General features: G+C 54.7%; 1 protein-coding gene across 2 annotated transcripts in view; it reads left to right on the top strand.

Moving 5' to 3' along the window:
• GRM7 (glutamate metabotropic receptor 7) overlaps window positions 1–16,680 on the top strand; it is a 230,298-nt gene that overhangs the window by 164,254 nt on the left and 49,364 nt on the right. The window lies entirely within an intron of this gene.

Raw genomic sequence — 16,680 nt, 5'->3', positions numbered from 1 at the left:
CCCTAGTTGCCAGCTTGAGAAATGAAGCTGTGGGTTGTTGTAGTTTGAAACCACTGGGCTTTCACTTGCAGATGCTTTTCGGTTTTTCTTGTCTTTGGAAAGCTGGAATGAAATGTTTTTGGAGTGAGTCACTTCTCCAGAGGTGCTTTTAATCCGTGTGGATGAGGTGGCCTTTCTGGGATGGTGCCTAGAGGAAAACAGGCACGCAGGAGCAGGTGTTCAAACACATTTTGATGTTTCCCAGAAAAAAAAAAAAACCCAGAAGTGGTGGGTGGGATGCTGGAGACCGTGTCAGCCTCACCCCTCCGAGCCTGGCTGGCTCCAGGATCCCTGCTTGGTTTGTGCACTTTGCCTCAGGCTCCTGGAGAAGGGGGCCAGGTTTTGTGGCTCCCTGTGGAGCGTTACTAACACCAAAGACCCTTTTTGGGTCACTTGGGCTCTTCAGCCACGCGGCCCGAGGAAGATCAAGGTATTCCTGAGGGGAAAGGGGTATTTGTGGGAAAAGGGTTTCCTCCCTCAGTCAGCCCTCCCACCCCGGGGGGAGCATTGGGAATTCTTGGTGTGCTGCAGCTCCTTCTCTGCCTCAGCTGCCACATGTCCTTTGGAAGGGTGATAGGACAGGCTGTGGGACATGGCCCAGCCCTGACACCCCTCCAGAGGTGGCCAGGACACACTGGGGTGACGCAGGGCCAACATGGGGGGTGACACAGGGGGTGACACAGGGGGTGACACAGGAGGTGAACCCGCAGTGACCCAGGGGTGACCCCACAGTGACCCAGGGTGACCCAGGGGGTGACCCAGGAGGGGACACTGGGGTGGCCCAGGAGGTGACACAGGGGTGACCCAGGGCCGACATAGGGGGTGACACAGGGGTGACCCAGGAGGTGACTCTGCAGTGACCCAGGGGTGACCCCACAGTGACCCAGGAGGGGACACTGGGGTGGCCCAGGAGGTGACACAGGGGTGACCCAGGAAGTGACCCCACAGTGACCCAGGGTGACCCAAGGGGTGGCCCAGGAGGTGACCCAGGGGGTGACCCAGGGGTGACCCCACAGTGACCCAGGGGGTGACCCCAGGGTGACCCAGGGAGTGACTCTGCAGTGACCCAGGGGTGACCCCACAGTGGCCCAGGGGGTGACCCAGGGGGTGACCCAGGGGTGACCCTGCAGTGACCAAGGGTGACACAGGGGTGACCCAGGGGTGACCCCGCAGTGACCCAGGGGTGACCCCAGGGTGACCCAGGGGGTGACCCAGGGGTGACCCCACAGTGACCCAGGGGTGACCCCAGGGTGACCCAGGGGTTGCTCCCAGCCCGGGGCTCTCTCTGGCCCCAGTGTCACACGCTGCACTTGGGGCTGGCCCTGTGACCTGTGGGGACACCTGAGCTCCCCCAGCCCTTTGTGCCTGGCCCACAGCCATGGGCTGCCCTCAGGGGTCACAGCCATCCCCTGCGGCAGAACCAGGGGCCCGACACTTTCTATTTTTAATGTTTTCATGGTTTTTGTTAAGTCAGGTAAATCATGTGGGTCACTGAGGGTCCACTCTTGGAGGCTGATCACAAACAATACTTTATTCTCCTTGAATTTTGGCTCATTTTTATTTTCTGTGTCTGATCTGCTCTTTCAGTGCTTTTCAACTTCTGATGTTCTATATAAGGAAACCTATATTAACTTGCAGTTTACAGTTCTTTTAGCAAAAAATATTAATATTTTATCAAGCAAATCCTTCTTTATGTAAACTGCACATCCTGATCCATTAAAATTTAAAGCTAAATTAATGGAGCTTGATTTGTATTCCTGTTGTTGTGTTAAATGTTTCCATAAAAAGACCTCTTTCCTCACCCTCGTAGCCTCATGGCCACAGGGTCATTTCAGTAGCTGAGATTCTCTCACTAACTCCCCTTCTAATCACTCAAGTGTCCCAGTTTCTCACACAAATATATATCTAAGATAGTCCCTTCTGTATTATTGGATTATTTCTTACAATAATAAAGACAATTGTGGAGTCTAGAGAAGTCAAGGATTCCTGGAGATAACCAAAATAAATTCCATTAAATGCATCCCAGGGAAAACTAGCAGGGGATGCGATTTGTCTTCAGTCATTATTGTGGCAATCACTCTTCAGGGGATGTTTCCCCAGTTCTTATTTCTCAAATACAGCACAGGAGGGGAAGGCCAGGGCTGTGTGGGGCTGTGTGGTTTGGGGTTGGCAGCTGTGCCGTGGTGCTTTGTGTCCCAAGAGCTTTGGCACCCTGGGCAGTGTGGGTGAGCCCTGTGTGTCTGCATTTCCCTGGGAACGGGAACAGCTCTTCTCACAGCCCCACAGGTAAGGACGCTGCAGGCCCCAGAGGCAGGAGGGGAGGAGCTGCAGGAGACCAGCTAGGTGAGTAAATATTTTCTTCTTTGCCATCGTCCTCATTGCAAGGAGCAGCAGGAGTGTTTTACTGCTGGATTCCTCTGGCAGGGCTGCTGCTGTGCAGTCTCTTGTGGGTGCCTTCAACAAAGGTCATCGTCCCATTCGTGGTACTTTTTGGGGTATGGTGGGCACAGGCTGGAATAATCTGGAGAGCTGAACCAGATTTTTTCGTGTTAGATTGCAGAGTAACTGCTGTTGCAGTGTTCTCTCTCTTGCTTGTGTTAGCAGACAGACTGAGGAGAGCTTTAGCAGCTTCCTTGGGACTCCTCAAATCTGCTGTTTTCTTGTTGATAAACCTGGCTTTATGAATACACCTGCCTGTATCTCAGGTCAGATAACAAAATATTTGATGACTGTTCACTGCAGCAAACTTGGGACATAGCAGTTTATGTGAGGGCAGTGCACTCACCCCGTTTCCTTTTGCCTGCTTGGCAGCCACCAGCCGAGCAGAGCTTAGCCCAGCACCCCGTGCACGGTTTAGAGACAGTTTTGGCTGTATTTCAGGTGTCTGTGCAAGGAGAAAATGAGCTGATGTCTGATTTTAAGGGGCCTGGCCAGTGCTCCATGCAAAGCCATGGCAGTGCTTTGTTCTCCCTGCAGCAAGGGTGTGAAGCTGAGCTGCCCACCCACCTCCCACGGGGGGCCAGGGAAGGCCAGGTGCCACCCCTGTCCTTGTGCCAAGCTCTGCCAGCCCCTCCTGGCACATTTGGGGTGCAGTGTTTGCCGTTCACATCCTCCTGCCCTGGATTTGAGGCTCAGAACCTGGCTGGCTGCAGCCCTGCTGGAGCACGGCTCCGTGGCCCCCGGCGCCGGTGGAAAGCAGATCCGGCTGATGCAGCCAGGGCAGAGATGCTCTGGCCACGGGGAGAGCTGTGTTTTAACCAGGCTGGGGCTCTGGGGGGCTGCCCCCCGTGCCTCGGGGGGGCACTGCTGGCACTGGCTGCAGCTTTGATGTGTTTGAAACCCAGAGGTGCTGCTGCTGCAGAGGAGCCAGTCTGCCCTGGGGAGGATGAGGAGTGTTGTGCAGCAGCTGGGTTTGGGCTGCTTTGCTTTTGCAATGGCTCGTTTCAGTTTGTTCTTAGGCTGGGCTTTCCTTTGTATCTGAGGCTCGTGTGGTTCCAGCAGCAGGGAATGGTGAGGATGGCTGAAGGCAGCGTGGCCAGGGGACAGGTCCTGCCTCCACGTGGAGGTCCTGGTGCCTGTCTGTGGATCTCAGACAAGGAATGAACCCCTCTGTGCCCTGCTCTGCCCCAGCTCAGCTCAGGAGGTGTCCTTGCTGTTGTAGGGCAGCCTTTGGAGCTGCTGCACAAGGGGCACAGGAGGAATGTGAGGAGCTGCCTGAGCAGCTCCCATACATTGCTGGCTCCTAAAAATGCAGCTTCTCGTGCTTGGAGGTGCCTGACACAAACACAAACACATCTCTCCTGGAGGAACTGATGTGCCTGAAGGAGGAAGAAATGGATGGCTCCTAGAGGAAGCACAGGTTCTCCTGGGAAATTTGGTGATATTGCTTCTCTTTCTCCAGGTGCAGTTAACTCAGCAGGTCCCAGGTTTATTATGTTCTCCCACCCCCTGTGCAAGTATCCCAGAACTGTCAAAATCAATAGGTAAAGGAAACATTCCCTGTGAAATTGCTGAACCTGCTTTTTCCAGGTGTTGGCCTCGTGCTGAGGCTGCAGAGACCTGCCCGGGCTCCTGCCCGTGGGCACGAGCTGCTCCTGCCATCAGTGGGGTGCTGGCATCCTGCCTGATGGGCTGGAGGTGCTGCCTGGACACCACAGGCTCTCCCTGGCAGGCTCCTGGCCCAGTCCCATGTGGGAGCAGCCAGCTGAGCTGTGGGGTCACCTCAGCCCTCTCTCCACAGCCCCACACGGGCAGGACGCTGCCCTCGTCCTTCACCCCCAGCTCGGGGCACCCAGCTGCCTCTGTGAGACCTGCTGCTTTGCCTCTGGGGAGGGAGGTCTTCCTGCAGCAAGCTGATGTGGGGCTGTTTTTCAGTCTGATTGTCTAATTAATGCTGTAATAAGGCCATTAGTGCCTGCACTGGGTGCATCCTGTCGTGTCTTAATTGCAGCGGCGTCTCCACCGTGTCAGGCTCTGCCAGCCCGGAGTTCTGGCTCGTAACGGGGCACTGGGGCCATGCAGCACATGTTCAGCATGGCTGCAGGAGGTGAATCCGTGGCTGGCGATGGCAAACACCTTGTCCTGTCCCTTATTACACTGTGGAGATTTCAGGCAGCCCGTGCTCCAGACGTGCCTCCCTCCCAGAGCATCGGGCAGGGCCGACTGTGAGCTCCAGATTAAAGGGAGCCATTCCTCTCATTAATTGGTTTGCAAGCAGAAAGAAATACGTATTAGAGATGCCTAAAGACATCTCCCTGCACACAGGGAGAAAGGAGCAGACCTGCCTTGTCTCCTGGGTGTGCCCTGGGACTGCAGGTGGCTCGGGGCCGTGGAGCAGAGCGGGGTTTGGGACACGGCTGTGGTTCCACGGAGCCCCCACAGGGCTGCTGCCAGTGCCTCCCCTTTTATTGATGTCCCCCAGCAGTCAGGGATCTGTGTCTGCAGCCCTGCCAGACGAGTGCTTGGGAGATGAGTGGTATTGATAATATCAGTGTGGTTCCATGGACACAGCTCTTCATGGACCCAGCTCCCCTCATCAACCCCCGAGGACGTGGCGTGGGCTCCTGCCTAATTCCCTGCTCCCAGGGCAAGGAGCTGCTCTTTGCCTTGGGGAGCAGAGTGTGGAATACAGCCTTGCTTGGAAGCAGTAAGATCCCTGGAGCTCAGGGTTTGGGGATTGGGGCGAGCTGGGGGTCAGTGCTGCCCCCGGAGCAGGGGGAGCCTTTGCTGGCAGGACAGGGACAGGGACAGGGACAGGGACAGCACTGTCACGGGCGTGGGATGGAACTTCCACCCTTGCAGTCCTTTTTTTCCCCACAAACAGAAGTACATTGAATGACTCTGTAATCCTCTGTGCAATTTATGTGGAACCTGCTCACTTCAACGCCTCCTGAATGTTTGGGCTCAGACTAATCAATTTACATGCCATAAACATCTCTGTTAGGGAATTAGGAAATAAATGTTATGAATAGTGAGCTGGTGAAGAGAGTAATTATCTGTCTAACCTGCTGGCAAGAGACCTGGCTGTACCTGCCTTTTTTTGATAAAATATTTGAGTTGGAATTGGATCCAAGCACCTCTTCAGTGATGTTTGTTGCTCAGGAATATTCTGCCAACAGATGGTATTTTTCTAAAATAACATGTTCCAATTGATTTCTGTTCATTGTTTTCTTGGGTTTGTTGCTGGGTTTTCCTTTGGAGCAGAATGTGTTCAAAGCAGATGGAGTTTCTGGGTTTGGCACTGTTAGGGACACACACTCTGCATCTCCTGCTGCCCCGGTCCTGTCCCTGCAGGTGTCACATCAGTCCCTGGGTGGCTGGTGGTGACAGTGCCACTCACGGGGTGGCTGTCTGGGGTGCTGGGGATTGTTTCCCAGCACTAATGCTGCTCAGTGCAGAGCAGAGTCCTTGCAGAAGGATCTGCAGCCTGTGTGCACAGCTGCTGGCCATGGCTGGGCCTCTCTGAGCCCCGGGTTAGCCCAGCAGGCTGTGGCCCAGGGAGGAGCTGAGAGCTAACTCCACCCTGGGTTCCTAAAACTGCTCCCAGTGCCACGCTGTGGCCACCATGGCCAGCGTGGCAGCAGCCCTGGTGTGTGCTGCAGTAATGGATGTTGTTTATTTTGTTCCCTCATTAAGTTCTGCAATCTCTCATTGCTCATGTCAGCCGTGACCGGCACAAACACCTTTAATTATCTAAACTTGCAGAATTAACTCACAGCCAAGTGGAAGGGAATTTTTCAAACCACTGGCCCGCTGCATGGCCATATGCTGGTTGTTCCCTGCCCCAGGAGGGATGGAGCAGGCAGTGGGCTGAAACCACACGGGTCCTGCACAAGCTGTGACTGCAGCTGGACTGGGGGGGGGGCTTGGGATGAGACTGGGGGCTGTGGGACTGCAGAAGGGTTTGGTGCATTTGGCTGCTGGAAGGGGATTTATCAGACAAGGGCACAGGCTCAGAACACCTGATGGGAACCACCTGGGCCAGGCAGGGCGGCTGCTGGGCCACAGGAAGGGGCTGCAGCTCTCACTGCCAGGGCACGCTGTCCTTGCAGGTTTGTGCTGCACCACAGCAGCAAGGCAACGGTTAAATCTTGCCCCTCACTCTGCAAAGCAGCCCAGGCTGGGAACTGAGGAGGTGAAATGTCATTTCCTCTGTGTGACTGACCACTCGGCCAGGCAGTAACAACAGCGTGAGAGCAGCACCCGCGGCAGGCGAGGCAGCTCAGCTCCATCAGCTCTGGCAGGGCACAACACGCTGGGATCCTGCTGCAGCTCTGGGAATGTCACAGGGGAAAGCATTGTGGGATATAAACACTGAGGGAGAGCAGGCTGAGGGAGTCTGAGATGGATTACACATGTGCTAAAGACAGGAGAACACTGGCCTGTAAGGAGCTCAGAAAAGCTATGATGGCAAAAAAGTGATGCAGCAGAAGACTTGACTTGAGGTTTTGCTTTGTCTTGTGTTGTTCCCTTCCATTCCCACGGGCCTGCGGGCAGACACACTCTGAGAATGAGTTATGTAAGAATTGGGAGTTAAAAAATAAATCACCTGGTCTTCAAAAGAGGTGCTGGTTCTGTGCCTACACATCCTCTGTAAAGCCTTTCTGTGAGGCTAATGTGGTTTTGTCAGCAAATATATTCAAGAGCAAATGCTTTGCTGGGATATTTTATGGCTAATGAACATGTTGGGTTGCTTTTGGCAGGAGTAACAATGTCAGTTTGTGTGTTATTGAGGGTGCAATATTCTTTATTTAATATGCGAAAGCAGGAAGAGGCTCTTCAGTGACAGATGTGCTTTGTTGTGTTTGGAGCAGTTCACCCAGCTGTGGAGAGCAGAGCCCTTCAGCTGTGCACAGAGCAGTGCTGCTGGCACAGGACCCAGCTCCCAGGGGGGACGTGGGCACAGCCCCCTCAGCAGCACGGGGCACTGGGTGCCACCCAGCTAACCCAGCAGGGAGCTCAGGCTCCCAGCCAGACCCACTGGGTTCTTCAGCTGAGTTCTGCCCAATGTTTCCATCCCTCTTCCCCCTCGTTCCAGCCCAGCAGGGCCCCCAGAGCTCCTGCCCAGGAGCATCCCTGGGGCACCTCTGTCACCTCTGGTGCAGGCTGCTCCCTCTGGGGCTCATCTCCAGGGCTGTGGAGGTGGCAGCAAATGGTTTATGTCTGTGTCTGTCCTTGCCCTGGCAGGGAGGTTGGGTGGAGAATAATCCTCTGTTTGTCCGTGCCCTCCCCACTGAAGGGACGTGGGCACGTGTGTGGCAGGCACATTCTTCCTTCTTTCAGGATTTTTCATAGAGGAGCACAGAGGGAAGAAAGAGAAAACAATTTATATTTATAAATTTATAATTTATATTGTTTTCCCATGTGGAATGTGTTTGGAGAATTGTTTACCTGGGGTGATTGCTTGGTTGGATTCTGGTGAGGATTGTTTGGGGCTGGTGGCCAATCCAACCCAACCCAACCCAACCCAATCCAATCCAACCCAATCCAATCCAATCCAACCCAACCCAACCCAATCCAATCCAATCCAACCCAACCCAATCCAATCCAACCCAATCCAACCCAATCCAATCCAACCCAACCCAATCCAATCCAACCCAATCCAATCCAACCCAATCCAATCCAATCCAATCCAATCCAACCAACCCAATCCAATCCAATCCAATCCAACCCAATCCAATCCAATCCAACCCAATCCAATCCAATCCAACCCAATCCAACCCAACCCAATCCAATCCAACCCAACCCAATCCAATCCAATCCAATCCAATCCAATCCAATCCAACCCACCTGTGGCTGAGCTCTCAGAGAGGGTCACGAGTTGTGAGTTAGATTTGGGAGTTAGAACAGTAGGTTTGTAGTTTTAGTATCTCCTGTAAATAGTATATGAATGTATGATAGCATAGTTATAATAAAGAAATCATTCAGCCTTCTGAGCTGCAGTCACACATCAGCATTTCTTCCCACTGGGCTCACCTGCATTTACAGTACACGTGTGGGCAGTGCTGTGGGCAAGGACGAGGCTCTGCAGGAGAGGAGAGTCCAGGAACTATCAAAAAGATGATTGGCTTTGTGCCTCTGGATCACAGACCCTTGTGCCTTTTCCCTGGCAAGATGGGAGTGAGTTCTGTCTGGGAGGAGGGGGCAGCAGCGTGGGGTTCATGTCTGGAGAGGCCAGGGCACCTGAGGCACCTGTGCTGTCCCTCTCTTTGGGGTCTCCTTTCTCATCTCTTCTTGTTTGTCTGCTGAATATCCCTGTCCCTGGGAGTGGTGAGTGCCTGGCACTCCTGCCAGACCGGGGGCAGTCAGCAGGATTGCAGCTTTGGGACTTCACCTGCCCCAGGTTCTAGTGGCAGATCAGGGGCTGGCACCTGCCAGTGGTGCCAAGAGTCTGCTGACAATTAACAGCAGCCAAAACTCGCTGCTTTGTCTCCATTTGTGTTGATCAAATTTGCAAGTAAACTCCTTTAATACACTGCATGAACAGCTCTGGGAACTCCCGGCTCAGCTGCTTCTGTAGATCCCAAACGTGACCCAGCTGTGTTTTGCAAAATGAAATTTTGGTCCTGTCCCCACGCCAGTGCCGAGGGTGGTAGAGCAGAGATGATGACAGATGTGTCAAATTGTGCCTGTTTGCTTTAGGGAGGAGAGAGAAATCCCACAACGGGTGATTGAAAGCTCTGCTCACATCAGGCCCGTGTGAGCGGCCCTTGGAGTTTCCAGCATTTAAGCAAAGCATAGAGGTTCCTGACAGGCCACATGTATTGAGTGGGTCAGAAATAATCACTATTTAAATGCCCTTGAATACTGATTTCTGAAGGAAACGGCGACTGAAATGTCAGATGTATAACGTGGAATTTCATGTGTCCCCAGCTAATTGTTCACATGATGGGCAGTAATGGCCCCGAATAAACAGCTGCAAAGGGTCTTTAGTCTGCTCTGAAACAACTTGAGAGGCAGCCTTTATTTGCTTTGTTTGCCTCTTTTATTTGGTTTTTTCTCCCATTAAACTGAAAACGTACATTGTGTGCGAGTGCTGCTGGATGATCCCCGTGGAGCATCCTTGTTTGCTGGGCAATCCCACCTTTACCTGGCCGGGGCATCTGGGAGTGCCTGAACAGCAGCACGGAGCAGCTGCTTCCCACTGCTAATTTCAGGGAATTTCAGGGATTGCATCCCGGTGTAGCAGGGCCTGTATTTGACTGGCTGGGGAAGGGTTGTACAGGCTTCAGCCTCCCTTTGCAAGACCAGATTTTGGCCTTTTCCTCCCAAAAATGCAGCTGGAAGGGGCGGGACAGGCCGGGAGCTCGTGGTGCCCCTCAGCTGGGGTGAGTCCCACCTCCCCAGTGCAGGGTTTTTGCAGAGGGATTGCAGCCCTGAGTGTGGGGAGAAAATTCCCTGCCCTGGGAGGCAGCTGCTGCCCTGGCAGTGTGCACTGCCACCAGCCATTCTTAATTTTCTGTGTACATCTGCACTTCTTTTAGGGCCCAACTGACTGAGCAGAACCTGAGCAGGATGATTTGATATTGTTAGCATTATTAATATCACTGCAGCAATCTAATTAGGGCCTAAATGAGCTGGGTACTGAGTTTCCCTCAGAATTTTGTATTTCTTTCATCCTTCTTCCCTGCCCTGTGTTGCTCTGCCTTGCACACGAGATGTGATGAGGAAACCACTGTCCACTGATGCTGAGGCTTCAGGAGGGGAAAAGCAGCACCAAGTAATGTGACTGGAAGATGCTGGTCCTTGGACCAGCTGGGGAATTAGGAGGATAAATAAATGCCAGCGTTTCTGGGCTGGCAGGCGCTCGGAGAGGAATGCTCTCCAAATTACACACACGAGCTGGGCTCCCTCTCGTCACTGCCCTTTCCAGACTGGGAGCCGTGTGTTGGGTTTGGCAGGAGCAGAACTTTTCCACAATCACAAATAACAGAAAACATAAGAAGTTATTGGCTCATAAGAGAGCTAAACAAAGATAAAGGGCTAATCCTTTCCTCAAAGCTTAGGTAAGGTGGACTCGTGGCTGTGCCATGAAAAAGGGCTCTGAAAAGGAGTTTTCAGGGGAAAAAGCAGAGTTCCTGGATCTGCCTCTAGATGGGCCATTGTCATCCAGGCTTGCTCTCGAGGGATTGGACTTTCAGCTGTGGGGCACTGGGAGCATGTTAGGAACAAGTGTTTGACTTCAGCTGCTGAACTGCTCTGCCCTGCTGCTGAGCTGGGGCTCCGGGCTGTGCTCACTGTGCTGTCCTGTCACCCTGCACAATAAAAACCTGCTGGGCTGCCCCTGCATCCCTGGCAGTGCCCAGGCCAGGCTGGACACAGGGGCTGGGACAGTGGGAGGTGTCTCTGCCATGGCAGGGGTGGCACTGGGTGGGCTGTGATGTCCAGACCAGTTTGGGATTCCGTGATGATTCAGATTTTCCCTCATTCTAAGCCACTTCAGGATAACAAGCTGCCTTGGATCAGCTCTGCTTTCAGAAGATAGTCTTGCCCTGACCGATCAATTTAAAGAGACAAGAACTGTGTGTTATAAATGCACATTTGCAAGCACATGCTCTTTTTCTAATTAAAAAAATATTATGCAGGGGCTGCAGGATGAATACTGAAGATGCATGGTCCACCCCCTTCCATTAGTGAGAAGACAACACAAAGCTGTAGGCAGATATAAAAGCATTAATATAATTAATTTTCCATTTTATTGTGTGTCAACAGAAATGTATAATAATAAGCATTTTTGCAAAAACTGTGGATTAAGCATTTTTCTCTACATCAGTGGCGTGCTGGAAACGTCCTTGCTTTAATGTAGAACAAATGGCCCTTGGATCTCATTAAAGACGGTGCTCTGAGTGCTCAGGGAACTCTCCGTGCCGCTGGGGCAGAGCAGGTGGGGCTGCTGAAAAAGGTGACAAATACTAAAGGAAAGACAAAGGAAGAGTAGAAATGAAAGGGAAATAAAGGGGGGTTGAGAATTGCTTCCTGTGGGAGCACCGGAGAGGAGCTGCAGTGTGGGAGCAAAGTGGCGGCACCAGCTGGACGTTCCCAACCACAACTGATTGAACGGGTTGAATAGGATGTGCCAGGGACTGCTGAGGGGCACCTCCAGTGCTGCCTCCACTCCTGGCTTCTCCTGCCAGGGGAGCCTTGAGGGGCTGGGGCTGTCTGGAGCTGCGGAGGGAGGGCTGAGGGTCAGGGCTGTGAGCAGTGCCCAGTGCCCAGGGTGGTGTGGGCAGTGCCCAGGGTGGTGTGAGCAGTGAGCAGTGCCCAGGGTGGTGTGGGCAGTGCCCAGGGTGGTGTGAGCAGTGAGTAGTGCCCAGGGTGGTGTGGGCAGTGCCCAGGGTGGTGTGGGCAGTGCCCAGGGTAGTGTGGGCAGTGAGCAGTGCCCAGGGTGGTGTGGGCAGTGAGCAGTGCCCAGGGTGGTGTGGGCAGTGCCCAGGGTAGTGTGGGCAGTGAGCAGTGCCCAGGGTGGTGTGGGCAGTGAGCAGTGCCCAGGGTGGTGTGAGCAGTGAGCAGTGCCCAGGGTGGTGTGAGCAGTGAGTAGTGCCCAGGGTGGTGTGGGCAGTGCCCAGGGTGGTGTGAGCAGTGAGTAGTGCCCAGGGTGGTGTGGGCAGTGCCCAGGGTGGTGTGGGCAGTGCCCAGGGTAGTGTGGGCAGTGAGCAGTGCCCAGGGTGGTGTGGGCAGTGAGCAGTGCCCAGGGTGGTGTGGGCAGTGAGCAGTGCCCAGGGGGGTGTGGGCAGTGCGCAGGGTAGTGTGGGCAGTGAGCAGTGCCCAGGGTGGTGTGGGCAGTGAGCAGTGCCCAGGGTGGTGTGGGCAGTGAGCAGTGCCCAGGGTGGTGTGAGCAGTGCCCAGGGTGGTGTGGGCAGTGAGCAGTGCCCAGGGTGGTGTGAGCAGTGAGTAGTGCCCAGGGTGGTGTGGGCAGTGCCCAGGGTGGTGTGGGCAGTGAGCAGTGCCCAGGGTGGTGTGGGCAGTGCCCAGGGTGGTGTGGGCAGTGAGCAGTGCCCAAGGTGGTGTGAGCAGTGCCCAGGGTGGTGTGGGCAGTGCCCAGGGGTGGTGTGGGCAGTGCCCAGGGTGGTGTGGGCCGTGCCCAGGGTGCTGTAGGCAGGGCCGGAGCCCAGGGTCCACCCTCAGTGGGTCTGTGACTGCAGACTCTGCTCAGCTGAACCCTGGGGGGACAGGAGGGGAACAGGAATGGGACAGGAGGGGGACAGGAGGGGAACAGGAATGGGACAGGAGTGGGACAGGAATGGGACAGGAATAGGACAGGAGGGGGACAGGAATGGGACAGGAGGGGGACAGGAATGGGACAGGAACGGGACAGGAGGGGGACAGGAGGGGGACAGGAATGGGACAGGAGGGGGACAGGAGGGGGACAGGAGGGGGACGGGAATGGGACAGGAACGGGACAGGAATGGGACAGGAGGGGGACAGGAGGGGGACAGGAGGGGGACGGGAATGGGACAGGAGGGGGACAGGAGGGGGACAGGAGGGGGACGGGAATGGGACAGGAGTGGGACGGGAATGGGACAGGAGGGGGACAGGAGGGGGACAGGAGGGGGACGGGAATGGGACAGGAATGGGACAGGAGGGGGACGGGAATGGGACAGGAGGGGCCTCTCCCCACTCTGCAGGGAGGGAAGGGCTGAGGGCGAAATGAGATTTCCTCACTGGAGGACAGCCCAGATGGAGGTGTGAGCCCGTTCCCAGTGCAGCACTGGTGTCCCAGCCCCCAGGGCACTGGGGTGCAGCCTGGGGCGGGTCCAGCAGTGTTGCCGGGACCCCCAGGCTGTCCCTGTGCCCCTCACCCCCTGAGCTGCGGGAGCTGGCCCCGTAAGGAGCAGCATTCCCACAGCAGTTCCTGCAGCTCTGGCACCGGGGCTCCTGCCCAGGCCCAGCTCCCAGGAGCTGGCACAGCGCTGCTGAGAGCAGGAGCTGGGGCTGAGCAGTGCCTGGTGGGGCACTTTCCTCAGCAGTCAGGACCTGGGTGGGCAGGTGGGAAGACGAGGCTCTGGCGTTAGGGGAACGTTGTCACCATCCTCTGCCACTTGGGGTTTGTGCTGCCAGTGAGAACTGCAGGCACATTTTGGCCGGGAGCCTTTGAGACGTGCTGAGTTGCTGCCGTTTGCAAGTAGGAAGCTGTGATTTGGCTGTTCCGTGTGTTTTTAAGGACAAGACTCGGTGGCTGCTGCGCCAGGAGGGCAGAAAGAGGACAGGCAGCAGCAGGAGAAACCAGGACAAAATATATGTGAGGACATTAAACGTCTGTTCATGCACGTTGGAGGGAGTTAAGATGTCACGCAGCAGAGCAGGAAAATTCTGAGAGGTTTTGCTTTTCCTCTGAAGTAGTTTTCTGTGGGAGTGTCCTCAGAACCCCAAAACCACTTGCCAGCCCGAGAGGCCTCGTGTGGGGTCAGGAGGCAGCACGGGGCCAGAGCTCCATCAGCAGTGGAGGTTCCTGTGGGGTCACACTGCAAGGGGAGAGGAAAAGCAGCTGCCACGGGGCAGGGCTGGGCTGCAGAGCTCAGGGTGGGCTCAGGATGCTCTGGGGGCAGTGGGGGGACAGCAGAGATGCTCTGGTGACAGCTGTGGATCCAGGAGAGGCACTGTGATCCCGGGGCTGGGGGCTGCTGGGTGCTGCTGCCCACCCCTGCCCTGCCCTGCCCTGCCCTGCCCTGCCCTGCCCTGCCCTGCCCTGCCCGTGGGTAGGAACCTGCTGGGAGGGAGCTGGGTCTGACTTGGGTCTAAAACAAGAAAACAGAGAGGAAATGGAGAGGCAGGAGAGAGCCCTGCCTCATTCTGGGGTGCCTGGGTGTCAGAGCAGTGCTGAGGGTGCCCGGGGAAGAGGGTGGCTCTGAGAGGAGCAGGGAGCACACAGGGGCTGGGCTGGGAGCGTGGTGCTGGTCCCATGGAGGGCATGGCATGGCATGGCATGGCATGGCATGGCATGGCATGGCATGGCATGGCACGGCATGGCATGGCATGGCATGGCATGGCATGGAGCAGTGTCAGTTCCCTCAGCAGGGACACGGCCAGGGCCCTTCCCAGAGTGTTCCCCTTCTGTTTCAGGAGGGGGTTTGGAGTCCCCTGGAGTCTGTGATATCTGCAGAGGTGTTCAGGCCGCTCTGCTCCGTGCAGGATTTGTTTGGCACAAGGCAGAACTGGTTGGTTTTGCCTCCAGCCCCTTGCAGGCTCGGTGCTGGGCAAGGCTTCCCCAGCCCTCCCTGCAGGCAGGGAAATGAAAAGGAGCTCCAGTGTGAGCTGAAGCACCGTGTCTGGGCCAGGCTTGGATCAGCTCTGCATCCTCTCTGCCACTCTGGCTTATCACCACTGTTATCTCTTGAAGGGATTTCAGTTGATATTTTGCAGAAGACTCTGCTGAGGATGTGTTATTGACATATTCTTAGCTTAAAACCATTATCATGGTAAATCCCTGGATTTAAAAACTAATTACAAGACATTAATAGCTGAGCCTGAAGAGCTAAGTCATGCAAATATTGCTGTCTGCAAAGTGGAATACACACAAATGTTTGAAGTGCTGAGTTAGGAGCTGCAGTCTGGAGGTGGCAATAAATCTGAGCCCAGTCCTCGCCGCTGGGTTCCGTGTCCGTGTAATTAATGGCACCATCATTATGGAAGTGCTATCAGGGAACGTGGCTATTTTCTTCCCTGAGTAGGTTAATTACCATTAATGTAATTATTTTTGTACTGATTTTTATTTTAATCAAACATTGCACGAAACAATTAAGTTCAGAACAAATGGCTTATTATGGAAATGTTTGTGGCGGAGGGAAGCAAAGCAGCAATGTTTGAATTATACACAGATACTGAGTTACTTTATTCATTAAAATGAACAATTACATTAGGCCTTATGAGACAGACTAAGCATTTCTTGTTAATGTTTGTTCTGTGGTGAACATAATGAGAATATACATTGTGAGCGGATCCAATCCCTCTTGCTGGAGGCGTTCAGGAGCTGGGGATGTGTGGGAGCAGGGAGAACATCCTTCCCAAATCTGCCAGAGCTGCAGGCAGGGGGGCTCCTCGTGTCCTGGGCTTGGCCAAGGTTGTTTTTCAAGGTGTGACACCGTTGGCTTGCTTTGGGTGCCATGTCTGGCTGCCTCTGGCAGTGCTGTTGGTTTGGGAAGAATAAATTCCCTTATCCCTGGACTGCAATGGAAGGTTCTACATTAAAACCCCCAGTTTCTCTGTTAGTTGCAAGAGCACTTTCTCACAATGTATGAATTTTTTTGCTGCCTCCTTTGCAGACTGTGCTAGGCATTTTCAGCTAATCCTTGGAGGTATCTATGAGATGTGTAGATGTGGGACAAATTTCCTTTCAAACAGGTGCTTTTCTGAGTGGGGAAAGTGTCTGTAGCTTGACTCAGGTTCTCAGCCCCTGCTGCAGGTGTTGGTGCCCAGCATTCCCTCACAGGCACTTTGCATCCTGAATTTTCTCCAGAAACAGCAGAAATCTGTCTAAGAGCTGTTGAGGTGTCATCCCCACAGGCCAGGAAAAAGACTTTTCCTCAATTCTGCCAGATCTTCTCTTTATCTCCTTCCACAGAGAATCTGTGCAGGGTGAAGTGCCTCTGGGCTGTCCCAGGCACCAGCAGTGCCATGGAATAGGGTTGAGAATATGGAAATCCATCCTTGTGTGGCCGTAAGGGAAGCAGGGCTGTGACAGCACATTCGTCAGGCTGTGGTAACGAAGATCCTCACGTGGGAAATGGGTGGGAATCGTTCCACTGCTGCAGGCGGGCTCAAGGTCCACGTGGTTGGGTTGGTCTCACTTTGTGTTGGTGCCTGCTGCAGAAGGCCTTGGGGGAGGCAGTGGGTGATGATCAGGAGAGGAGGTGCAGGCTCCGGGCTGGGTGGGACAGCTCAGGTAAGCCACAGCTCCTTGTCTCGCTGTGCCTTGGACAACGGACCCAGCAGGGACCAAGAGTAAAGGAAGCAGCAGTGTCACACAGCTGCTTTCCTAAGGAGTGGCCACGGCATTTCCCCACCTTCTCCCAGGTGAGCAGGGTCAGCCCTGCTCCCCTCAGAGCCCCTCTCCTGCTGGCATCGCCCTGGGTGCAGCGAGGGACTCAGGGACACGTCGGGGTCGCTCAGCCCCTCCTCGTTCCCTCCTGGAACTCAGCTCCTCGC

Source organism: Vidua chalybeata, chromosome 12, assembly GCF_026979565.1.
Source record: "Vidua chalybeata isolate OUT-0048 chromosome 12, bVidCha1 merged haplotype, whole genome shotgun sequence".
In the NCBI taxonomy this organism is placed as follows: Eukaryota; Metazoa; Chordata; class Aves; order Passeriformes; family Viduidae; genus Vidua; species Vidua chalybeata.
This window is presented reverse-complemented; position numbering and strand designations above follow the sequence as displayed.